Raw genomic sequence first — 12,284 nt, 5'->3', positions numbered from 1 at the left:
CCTTTTTAATTGGCAATATGGGTGTATTGTATTCTGATTCACATTCAATCAATAATCCATACTGTATAAATCTATCAATTATCTCTTTAATTCCTTTCCTATCTTCTATCCTCAAAGGATATTGCTTAACCTTAATGGGTTTCTCTCCTGGCTTTAATTTAATAATTATTGGGGTCACATTTTTAGCTCTTCCAGAGACTTCAGTGGCCCAAACTCCTGGATATACTTGATTTATGATCTCTAAGGGTATTTCACTTTTAGGGTCGGTTTGTATTAGTGCCAGGCTTAACACATTTATTAGTTGTTCTTCTCCTATCCTTAATTCCATTTTCCTTTTTTCGAAGATAATTTCTGCTTCTAGTTGTTCTAACAGATCTCAACCTAATAGAGATTTTGGAGATCCAGGTAGATATAAAAACCTATGTATCCCCATTTGTTTCCTGTTATAAATGAGGTCTGAATTTTGTAATATTTATGAAACAAATATTTCTAAAGGTATATAAAAGTCAAGTAAACAGCGCTGGGTGTGCAGGGAGTCTACGCTCCACCAACACTCACACACAAACATCAAACGTTCTAAATACATGTATACAGAACATTGCTTTACATAATAACCCGAGTATGCCTGTTATAAATGGCTCAGGATTCAAATTAGGATTAAATAAAAAAATAGGATTTATTAAAAGAATATAAAGGAATAGAGGTAAGCAAACAGCGCTGGCTGCACCGGGAGTCTCCGCTCCACCAAGACGCACACCAGTTACATCAAGCAGCTGATTTTTATGCTCCTAGACTAATACATATTCATTACTACTTCTAAAAAAATAGATTATTATAATTAGCTTCCGGGGTCCAGTTCCTCCTACTGGAGCATGCGCATCAGTCTCCTCTGGGGGTCTCTAGGGGTCTTTCATGCTGAAGGCTCGTAGTCTTCCTCTCACCCTTTGTACTTACTCGGCACTATTCCAAGTTTATGGAACACTCTCTGTACACTCTCCACAGGTCTTGTCTCCCAACCGTCCTTCAGCTTCTTTTTCCTTCCTCTTAATCTCTTGGCCCCCCCTGGCCAGATACCAAGGATCTCATAACAGTCACCAGCAGTCACCAGTTATTATCAGTTGTTCTGAAACTCCCAAACAGGTTGACGACTCACGAGCAATTAAAACATTCTTTCCCAGCTATTTACAGTCATCTACATAACATCTATAGCAGTGTTAAATCAATCTCGAAGAAGACAGAAAAAAAAAACTGTAACTGTTAGAACTAGAAGTCAGGAATAACAAAAGCAAACAGGTTCATAAATTTAAGGAGTGTTTTCTGAAGACGTGATAAATTGACTGGAATGAGGGGGAGACTGGGACACACTGCATCTGTGGTTCAAGAACTAAATTGCCAGTGCAGGGCCCAGAGGCAGACAGGATTCAAACAGAATTATTCTTTATGGACACGAATTTATGGACACGAATTGGAATTGTTAAAACATTCCTCACATCAAGAACTATGCTTTCTCTTGACTAAATGGTATTTACATGTAGTACAGTGGAAGATCAAGGAAAACCTGTAAAAAGATTTCCCCAGTGAGAAGCAAGATTTCAGAAACAGGACGTGTACAGAAAATCCACAATAACATCGAGGCAAATACAGTAATGAACTATTACAAAACCAAGGATAAAAAAATTAAAGAATATTTCAAGGTTCATTTCTTAAGATTTATGGCACCACCTGTGAGGTTGCCTTTTAATTAAACAAATTAAAAAATCTGGATTTCTGAGTACACTTTTAGTTTATTTCCGATGAAAAATATGATTTAAATTAGAGTATTTTACAGGAAGTTTTTTGTTGTTTTTTTTTCCCCCAGAGTTCAATTTTGTTCCTAAGAAAAATCAAACAAAACCCTCAGTTTTGTAAATAACTAACTCTAATGTAAGCAACAGTTTAGTGTAAATACCTGCTTTTATAAATGAAACAATCCCATTAAATAATGTACATCAACGGAACTCAGCAGCATTCTACCACTGACATGCTGAAGCTCTTTGTTATAATAAATTAGTAACCAGTAAGCAACAGAAACCTATTCTGTAAAGGTTAACATTCCCCCAAAGTCTTAAATGGCTCAAGACTTTAAACCGTGTGTTGTTTTTTTGTTTGTTTTGTTTGTTTGTTTTGATAGAGATGAAAATTGACAAAACTGAAATTTAAGTCACATACAAAACAATTTTCAGAGGACATTTTTACCAAGTAACTCAGTAAAACCGAAGGTCGGGGGAAGAAAAGAAGGGTTTTCTTCTAAGCATTCTCGTCATCTAAATAAATGAGGAATATATGTTCTTTAGGCTAGTTATTTTTTAGTTCATATTCTGAACTACACAGATATATAGGCAAATTGAGAGATTCATCTTACATATCTGTGACAAAAATTTTAAACATAATTGCTAACAATGAAAGTCCAGCATTATTTGTATTGGAGCAAACGAACGTCAAAACAGAGATGAGCTTTTAAAAAAAGAGAAAGGTCCCCAAGTTCAGTGATCTAATGGCAATTAACAGAAAAACGGTACTAAAGGATTACTTTATTTCGGAGAGTTTCTGTAATATAAAACAAATCCTTTCCAAAATCGAAATGTCTAGCTCGCGATTCTGAAGCAATGCAGCCAAAGTATGGAAAAAGCGTTCATTACTGCAGTCTTCCAGGAAAATCTTTAAGTAAACTGTAAAAGAAAATAGTTAAAAAGTTTAATCACAGCACTTGGCTCATGGAAAACTAAATCATTGATTTATAGCTTTTGAGGGTTTTATATGCGCCTCATGCTGTGCAACCATGAGAACAATGTACTAACTGGGTATATTCTAGGCATGTGATGCAAAAATCAGGTAAAACCGCGAACAAAACTCACCCAAGTTCCTAAGAATTCTGATATTACCAGCACTTGTGGTATTAAAACAAGGCCTATTCCCTTGAGAACAAAGGAAAACAGGACACTGAGCAATTTTAAACTCAGATAAAAAAATCTCATCTTCAACATGTTTATTCAATGCTCCTTTTCTTATGATGACATGAGGAGAACACTAAGCTATGCTAAAAAAACTGACAAGGAAATATTTTAAGCTGCTGCAAAATGACGTACGGAAATAGTACATGTAGACACTGATGACTAGACAGCTTTTCATTATCAAAACTGTCACCGTACCGTTTCAAGACAGGCAGAATCGTAATTGAGAGGTCAGAGTTGGATAAGAACACCTGAATATCAAAACAATTCCTGTAAAATGCTGGATAATTTTTAAACATGGCCATATAGTATAATCTTTTCTATTTATCCTGCTCCCCAAAACTTAGTCAATTCAGAATAAAGTAAAATCTGTTCCCTTGTGTTATTTCACTCTTGATTCTAATAGTACAGACTGATTTAGAGCAACACCATAAAGAACATAAGTACCGATTTAATAGGTCACAGAACTGAACACATTTGTTAGGAATCCAACAAAACAAGTCACTATTCACTGCACTCTGCCCTTAGCGTATAAACACACTTGGTATGCCCCAGGATATAGTTACTTAGAATATGCCATTAAATTAATAGTTATTGTAATATTATTCTACTTTTACTGTAGAAGAAGGAGGTCCTACAATTTATTCCTATAAATATCTAAAAATGCCTTAAATTCCTTTTTGTAGGTGTAAACAAATACCATATTCTGCTTACTTGGGCATTTCTTTGCTGGCTTGTTCTTACTGGTCTCAATAATACTGTATTATTTTATTATTAAAAATACCGGTCTTAAGGTATCTTAAAAAAACTTTATTAATATATATACACACACACATATACATACAGATACACTGTAAAATGTTTTAACTGTGAGGTTTATAAAACAATATAAAAAATACGCTGAGGGAATTTTACCATAAAGCAGAAGAGCCAAAGTGGAAATAATACCTCAAGTTTCACAAAGTTCAATCACATGAAAGCAAACTGATAAAGACATGCATTTAAAGAGATTTTTCCTACATTGTTTATCTATTCATTTTATATATTCATTTCAAATAAGCTTTTGCAGAATAGATTTTAAATCATCACAAATGTACAAAATAAGCATATAATTTAAATGCCTGTCTATCTGATGAACTAGAAGAATAAAAACTGTGTATTTTTACATATTTTTCTGCATCATCTCTGCACAGATTTTGTTTTTATTAACTACTGTAGAAAAACTAACTTGGAATCTATCCGGTCAGGATTTGACACAATTTTAAATAATCTGCAAAAGCCTCCCATAGGAGCCATAAAAAATTGCAGCATTTGGTAGTTACATTAACTTAACTTCATTGGTAGACTGTAATGAACAATGAGCAATTTATCACTGTTGACAGAACTCATCTGAAATTTACCCTCAAAGTGATCAGTCACTCACAGCATCAAGTCTCACCAGCTATTGTCATTCAGAAATTTCTGTTTTATAGCTAAAGCTCTGTCACCTCAGAAAATGAAGACTGTCAGGAACACCAGCTTGAAGTTCATGTTTTAACAAATTAACCATTACGGTTTTGCCTCGTTTCTAATTGCATGTGGATCTGCCAGGAGAGCGGACCAACCCAACAGAGTGATGGAGAGTTAGCTCGTGGAAAAGTTACATAAGGACCACAGAAAAAGAACCAGTAACTACACTGAACAGCTTGCTGATGAGCTGCTGTCTCTTACACAGTCACTGGCAAGATTGGAACCATTTGCTGAGTTTAACTGATTCTCGTCGTCAACAGCTGGGCCTGGTAAGAGCCAGTGGTTATAGCACAACGGAGGGCAGGCGAGGTAACAGTCAGTGCAAGGCCCCTCGAGTGTGGATGCCTTCGTGGGTGACCCCGAGTTAAGAGAGCCCAAGGACAGGTCCAGCCCATCACCCAGTACATGTTGACCTCAGGATGGTATCAATTGTTCTTCAGCTTCCTAGATGTGCAAGACCTTCACGCAGCTATGACACAGGATGTACGGGAGGCCACCCTCATTCTTAAATGACCATCACAAACATACACACACAAAAAAAAGCAATAAAAAAGGTTAAAAACAGAACAGGATTCCTTATGTCACAGAAGTAAGTTGGACTGAACAGAAGTTTACAAAGATCAGAAAAGACCAGAACAAAAACCTACACCTTGGAAGCCAGGAACTACCTTTATAACAAGACAGATTGACAGGATTCTGGATGTGAAACACCTGAACCAAACAGGGATGGGGTACATGAAAAGCTGCGTGCCAGTAAAGATGAACAGCAATAAGACTATTAATTCTAATTTGTCATTAAGATACTACCTATAGATAGGAAACAGATGGTACCAATACCTGAACGGTTACATTTGACATGCAACAAGGTTACAAGCAACATGGCAAAATGTGAACTTGTCACAATTTATCTCCATTATTCTTCCAAATCTAGGCATCCAGCAGATCGAAATGACTACTACTAGATAACAGAACATGTACTGTTAGTGGAATTTTTCTTCAAAGTAATGTCAGATACCATCAACCCTGCTTAGGTTTTTCTTTCCCAGTTACTATACCGATCAAAATTATGATGATTAGAAATACTTTAGTGTAAAAAAAACAAATAGATAAACTAACCACACGGTCTGAAAGGATGAAAACAACATCAGGTAAATCTTTCTGCCACTTATCTCACTACAAAATGCCTTCTAACTCAACGTTGTTCCATCCCAAGTCAAACACGCTTTCTGTTTTTGCCCCTATAGTACATGGTAACAAAATACCCCAAGCCAACAATATACATTTCACAAATAGCAGCAGTCCCTTCTCCTTCCCTTTTCTGTTCCAAAAAACAATGAATACTTTTTATTTTAAGAAAATTAACAAGGATTGTTCCACATGACACTGGAATGGCTCACTACTTGTGTGTTCATCCAGATTGTTATCAACTGATTCTTTGCCTGTGTCACCTGGAAAACCACTGTGAAGGAGACTATTAACCCTTTTATAGGACCACACCACAGTACAACTCATTGAAACATAACCATCCCTTACAGATGTGCCATTTCCAATTACTTTAAAGTGAAAAATGGCTAGGGGTGAGCTGTTCACATTAGGGGGGTAAAAAAAGATAAAAGTTTATTTATTTATTTATTTATTTTATCTCCACCTGCTAACAGGATTTCATGAAATGGCTGCCCTGGCACAGCCTTACTTCAAAAGAAAATTACTCATTGGCAAAACATCAGCAAGGTAAACCAGTGGAATAAACAGAAAAGCTAAACTAAACATCAAAAAAAATCACACCACTAAGAAAGCAACCAGGACAAGATGTAAAGCTTGGATGCTGACAGTGAGAAGAGACGGACAATTCAGAAACATACTTTATATCTCTAATGAATTTAAATGACACAAATGAATGCTAATGCTAGATCAGGTTATTTATAGAGAAGCAGCACGTTATTTTTGATTTGGTATTTATGCTTACCTCACCTACTTTCATCATAACTTTGTATGTATTTTTTTCAATTACTCACTTTTATCGTTGTTCATGGCCATCTCAACTAATGCATTAAGTGCAATAAAAAGGAGACATTTTTTGGATATAGTTAAGTGGCTTAGTATGATAGGCACACATCGGTATTGCAAAAATAAGATCTTTCCTTCATCTGTCTTCAAGTCCACGCAAAGGGAACGAAATGCCTGAGTCAGGTAATTCACTGAAAGATAACAGAAAACAGGGAATAAAAATTATGTAATCACAGTTCCATTAGATGATCACAAATACATGAATATTTATCCTAAGAGTTACTGTTGCAGATATATACTAATTAAAAAAAAAAAATTAAATGGCTGAAAATATTAATTTACTTATTTGTTTAAATGCATCTTCTGCCTATTTTTATTCCTTACAAAAATTGTTGTGAGTGGAAAAAAAGACAAGTTACAACTCACAAATTGAGCAAAATATATTTGCAAATATAACACCTTTCTAATCTCTTCCTTAAGAGAGAAAAGAAATCACAAGCTGCATAGTTTGGGACTATATTGGTTTCAACATCTGGGAAGCCTCTAATAAAGGAGTAAAAGGCTCATTCATCTGAATAACTGCAATTACTGTCATGACAGCAACTATTCACATTCCTTTCCATAAAAAGCTGTAGTTTAAGTTATATATGCATCCACGTTATATATGCATCCACGTTATATATGCATCCATTTTGGAGAACACTAAATTATTCAGAGAATTTAGATTAAGTGAATCAATTCAGTTTTCTTAATTTCATGATGTCAAATCTTCCTCAATATCTTGGAATAGCATTGATCATCTGGAGCACAGAAAATTAAGAGTAAGGGAAAAATTTATCACATAGCAAAAGTTTAATTACAGTGCCATCTGCTGGATATTAGCATCTTGAAGGGAACAGGATATATATGTTTAAACTGAATGTGCTGCTTTGTCATCGCTAGATCATTAGACATGTGGTCAGTGATGAAAATTCATACACGGTAAGTTTCAACATAAATTTAACAGGTAATTTTTTTCCATGTTCTATAGGCTCGCAGTAAAAACCGACCATGAGAAGCTAAACTGATTCATTCTGATCAACAGCTTTCATCTGCTTATAGTTAATCTCTGCAATAAGTACTTTTTTTGTATTGTAATTCATTTGCATCATTTTCATCAAACATTTCTAGAAATGTGAGTTTCAATTTCAGGGTAATCATGCTTCACCAAAATATTCTGACTGAAACTATATGATACTGAAATTGAAAATACACTGATTCTTCCCTCCAACAGCTGAAATACTGTATTTGTTTATTAATGGTGACAGGGTGGTCTTCCAGAATGTTTAAATCCTACTTATTCTAAGTACTACCAGTATAAATACTGCACAGGTCAGTATTTTTGTCATCACTTCAAAGAAAACGTTTTTTGTCTTTTCAGGCCCTGTTTGTTTTTAAAGAAACTGCTGCTGAGAAGAGATACTACGGCATCCTGGAAATTGCACAAGCGGAGTAACTCTCATGAACTGAAGCAAAAGTCACTAAGAACTGCGATATCTCCAGACAAGTACGACCTCATTTGCTTTTGCCTGTTAACAAAATACATTACTATACTGCATCAGCATATGGTAGCATTCTTCAATGCTGATAATGTTTATGGGTAGCCACTTGCAGTGACAGACTTGGTAGGAGAAAAGGGGAGACAGCAGAGAGGTAAGAGCTAGATAGAGTATGAGCTTTACATTAAACTTTGACAAAGCAATGAAATTCTAGAACTGTTCTGAATTTGCTACTGATTTCAGTTTACTGAGGAGCAATTAGCTGTACCATTATATGCAGTGCAGATCTTGACAAACAAATCACTGCTACGGTGATTGCTTGAGAGAATTACCAACATCTCTTTTCCCCTTTGTCACAAAATACGTTGATCTCACTGACATAAATAAAGCATATTAAAATGACCACACAAATTATGACATGAATAATAGCAAGGTTCATACTTGCTTCCCTATATTATGCTTCATCAGGTGGTAAAATTCAAATAAAACATCCTTTACTACTAAAGCATTACAGATGCTACAGTATCATTGAACTGCTGCATTTTGTACATTTGTTTTTTTGTCTGGGCACATACCTGAAAATAAGATTTAAAAAAAAAAAAAAAAAGAAAAAGAAAAAGATAATTTAAAAAAGACATAATAAAAACCAGAACTTACTTCGTTTTGCTGTTCTAAGCACAACTAAAGTTGACAGAAACCTCAAAGGCATAGAGGAGCTTTTAAAGAAATGTGCAGCTTTTGGTTTACTCTGTGTAGACTTTTTAGTCCATTTTTGCATGCTTCCCTTTTGTACTGCGCCTTTGAGAATAACTTCTGCAAGTCTCTCCATTGTTGCTGTCATGCTTGCATCCTGTTTCAAACAACGTGCACATTTAGCGTAAACATTAAAATACATGAAAATCCTGTCTGCTAAGTACGTATGTTCCCCTAAGGATTAAATATTAAATAGCAGATGTCGTGACCGTGTATTGCAATATAGTCTGTACATGGGATACTACTTTGCGTTCCACAAGCAGTTGAACAACATTAGCACAGGGCCTAGTCAACACACACTTCACAAAGAAACAAGGTAGTCAGGGCCCCTGATATGCTGACATTATTTAATTTGCCTCTGGTTCCAGAATAAAGTCAGTTCAAACTCAGCTTTAATCAGTGCTGCCTACTACACTACCCTCTTTTGTGAAGATGCCTGAAGCTAGGTCCTACAAAAGCGTTTACAGAACTAAGGTCTAAACATGACCCTTAAGAATACTGTACAGGTAAGATGTATTGGACTTTTCAAAAACCGGTGCAGAAATATTACTTCAGAATCAAACTTAATAACAAGCTCATTTAAAATACCTTCTCATTAGCACTGGAACCACCAGCTTAGTTCTATTCAGTTAGACACTGAGTAGAGAACAAAGAAATCAAAATACCTTTGCTACTTTGCCACACGTTGCCATCAATTTCAACAAATCTCATGCATAAAGCGAACAAAAATATATTTCTTTTCCTAGTTCACACGTTTTGTAAGCACATATGGAAAATACCATTTCTGAGATGCTACACACTACTGCAACAAAGATCACATATGTGTGCAAAAATATGTTTACAGACACGGTGCAAAATATTACAACGAATGTGAGAAAGTTAATTTGGTGAGAATTAGTTTTTCATTTGCTATGTATCTGTGGTAGGCATTTATGCTTTGCAAAGACAGCAAAGTTTCTTTTATATATACTCCCTGAAAATATCTACTTTTCATACTCATTTATAATGCAAAATATCTCTTGGGAATTTACCTGACTACCAGTGTCTATCTGCCTTAGAGACCAGTAGATAAATTGAATCACAGACATATGTAGTTTAGGATCCACAAATGGCATCCACTGGAGCTGTCCAGTGACCATAGGCAAAAGCTGTAAAAATACAGAATGGCAAAGTTACGTGCAGTATACGAACTTACAGTACAAGCTAACCACAAGTAAAAAGCAAACTAAGCAAAACTAAACCAAACTAAAATCAACGTATTCCCGGAGTTTAACAGACTACATGTACAAATACTCACTGGGCAGATCTGGTACAGGTAACAGAATTATATACTGAATTTACATTTTACACAGGTTTACACAAAAAGTGGAAAGACATTGTGTGAGCTCAAGCTCTGAAGTCTAATACCAAGGGCTACAAATTTTAGATAGAATAATAATTAAACAAACAAACAAACAAACAAACAGAAAAAGCAGATTTCCTGAACGCTTCACTGATTTCCAAGCCTCGGTATCCCAAAAAAGCGTTACAAGTATAGCACGGTATCATCTTTTATAAGACATAACTTGAACTTTTAATACCTAGTATCAGCACTAAAATACTTTAAATTAGACGTGTGTGTCTCCTTAGGAAAAAGGAATTACATACAGTATTACAGATAAAACACGAGATAAATTATCAGCTGAGAAAAGTGACTTAAAATAGAAAGACAGGTGGAATCTCAAGGTCAGACTGCACACTACACATTTCCTTAAAAATGATCTGTATAAATATCTGTATGAAAAATTATCTATTACATCTCACTGTTGGAATTAATACTGATGGATTAACTGCTGTTTTCTTTTAATTCATGTATTCAAAGCGTGTGTAAAACAGGCAGACCTGTTACACTCAGAAATAATACAAAGAATCTTAACATTTCAACCTAAACAAATTCAAATGCCTTTACCTTCATACAATTTTCTAGAGTGTAGTTTTCTTTAGCACACTGAGGTTTCTCACTGCCCTCTCTCTCTTCATGTATTTCTATTTTGCTAAGGTGTTGGTCTGAGATCCAGTCCATAAGAATAGTTAAGGGGTCGTAAACTTTTGAAATCCGTAGTAACTGTAACACATCCACAACATCAGTTATTTCAGTTTTCAAGTCTATGATTTTCTAAACCACAATACCAATAGACTAAAATATACGAGTACATTAGTAATACGCACATGCTTTATTTTGTGCTTAAACAAATGTTTATGAAAGCCTTGGGAAGAGATTTTCACATACAAAATCACTCTATTTTATAATTCTAACTAAATGGATCATAGGAGAAAGAAAATATTTAATGATCTGTGCATGATCCTCATTTTAATACATTTAATACACTCCTTTGCTTTATTTCATACAATCTACTTAGGCTAAATTTTAACTGTGTAACTAGCATTGTTGGAAGAATAAAGATTTCGTGAAATTGTCATTCTGTCCCTCTGCTACAACTGTACAGAAAAGCTCTGTGAAAGGTATCCAGACGTTCCTGAAGACAAACTACACGAACATCTCTCTAAAACCTTCACAAGTTTTTTTGTATCTACCTTCAGACAACTGTTCTTCTCTTCACTCAGAATTCTAACTACTGATACTGCTCATATATCACTTGCGACTGTGAGAAAAGAATATGGGGCAAACTATAACCACCATTTAAATATAAGTAGCATACTCTATGGATACAACAAGCATCCTGATCATCATGTAAGTCCTCTATGAATACTTCAGTTTGCACAAAAGAGAAAGAGAAAGAAAGATTTTACTGAGACTAGGAAGCAGATGATTTTAATCATACTCAAGTCCATCAGAACTGCAATTCACTGAAGGAGCAACGGTCAAAAGAGTTTAGGCAGCAATTTGCTTGTCAGCACTTAGGTCAGATTTAAGTCAAGTGAGAAGAAAACTTTAACTTTGTATTCTTGTGAACCACTGTCTCAGCGTGCCTTTAAGAACAGAGAAAATACTCCTTTAATTAACACTTTCAAAAATAACTAACTCTAAAGTCTTTAATACTGCAAAAGCTCTGAGAGACTAAATTTCATGTACTAGAAAACGAAGCAGAAAGTATTTACAACCATTCACACAATTCTTGTCTTAAAGAAACAAAATCAGCAATTTTGCAAACAACTTGTTCAAACATTTAAAATTGTTGACTGTAACTTGCAAAGCTACTTATAAACTTGACTGTACTGCTTGACTACTTGACTGTAACTCGTAAAGCTAGTAACAGGAAATAATTAATCTTGCCTGGGTTTTTAGCAATTCGATATTTTCCCTCAGAGAGTTAAGCGATGACCTCAGTTCGTTAGTTTCATCAGTCATTTTTCTCAAGGTTTCTCTCAGTTGGCTCATTTTTGTCTCATGCTGCTAAAGAAATATCAAATTTTAAAACGTGATTAACAAGAGAGTCTTTTTAGAAATAATTCTCAACTAAGTTCCATTTCAGTGTTAAAAAATAGG

The 12,284-nt window shown here is 35.0% G+C and overlaps 1 long non-coding RNA gene across 1 annotated transcript; it reads right to left on the bottom strand.

The window, feature by feature from the left end:
- Nucleotides 1-2,554: 2,554 nt before the first annotated feature.
- On the bottom strand, nt 2,555-11,756 carry LOC140001235 (uncharacterized). Its single transcript, XR_011806325.1, has 2 exons — nt 9,829-11,756; nt 2,555-8,894 (listed from the first exon to the last, which is right to left on the bottom strand). It is a non-coding gene; the product is annotated as an uncharacterized lncRNA (long non-coding RNA).
- Between the last annotated feature and the right edge of the window lie 528 nt (nt 11,757-12,284).

Source organism: Anas platyrhynchos, chromosome 39, assembly GCF_047663525.1.
Source record: "Anas platyrhynchos isolate ZD024472 breed Pekin duck chromosome 39, IASCAAS_PekinDuck_T2T, whole genome shotgun sequence".
In the NCBI taxonomy this organism is placed as follows: Eukaryota; Metazoa; Chordata; class Aves; order Anseriformes; family Anatidae; genus Anas; species Anas platyrhynchos.
This window is presented reverse-complemented; position numbering and strand designations above follow the sequence as displayed.